This window comes from Carlito syrichta, unplaced genomic scaffold (genome assembly GCF_000164805.1).
Source record: "Carlito syrichta isolate Samal-C Ts95f unplaced genomic scaffold, Tarsius_syrichta-2.0.1 Scaffold312220, whole genome shotgun sequence".
Lineage (NCBI taxonomy): Eukaryota > Metazoa > Chordata > Mammalia > Primates > Tarsiidae > Carlito > Carlito syrichta.
The window spans coordinates 1-790 of record NW_007256316.1 but is presented as its reverse complement, the minus strand read 5'-3'; positions in this window follow the sequence as shown (position 1 = coordinate 790).

The window sequence follows — 790 nt, the reverse complement described above, 5'->3', positions numbered from 1 at the left end:
TGACAAAAATTGGAACCAATTCCCCTGAAAACTGGAACTAGACAAGGATGCCCACTCTCACCCCTCCTGTTCAACATAGTATTGGAAGTCCTGGCTCGAGCAATCAGAGAAGAGAAGGCAATCAGGGGTATCCAAATAGGAAAAGAGGAAGTCAAGTTATCTCTCTTTGCAGATGATATGATTGTGTACCTTGAAAACCCAAGAGAATCTGTCAAAAACCTCCTTACACTGATAAAGGCCTTTAGCAAAGTCTCAGGTTACAAAATAAATGTACAAAAGACAATCGCATTTCTCTACACCAATAATAAACAAACAGAAACCCAAATAAAAAAACACAATTCCATTCACAATAACCACAAAAAATAATGAAATACCTTGGCATCTGCCTAACCAGAGACGTGAAAGACCTTTACAAGGAAAACTACAAAACACTGCTCAAAGAAATCAAAGTTGACACAAACAAGTGGAAAAATATCCCATGCTTATGGATCGGAAGAATCAACATTGTGAAGATGTCCATCTTACCTAAGGCAATCTACAAATTCAATGCAATACCCATCAAATTACCAGCAACATTCTTCTCAGACCTAGAAAAAACAATGCAGGAATTCATATGGAAACACAAACGTCCAAGAATAGCCAGAACAATCCTCAGCAAAAAAAAACAAAGCAGGTGGTATCACATTACCAGACTTCAAACTTTACTATAAAGCTACAATCATCAAAACAGCTTTGTTTTGGTATAGACAGGCATATAGATCATGGATAGATTGAGATTCCAGAAGCAAAC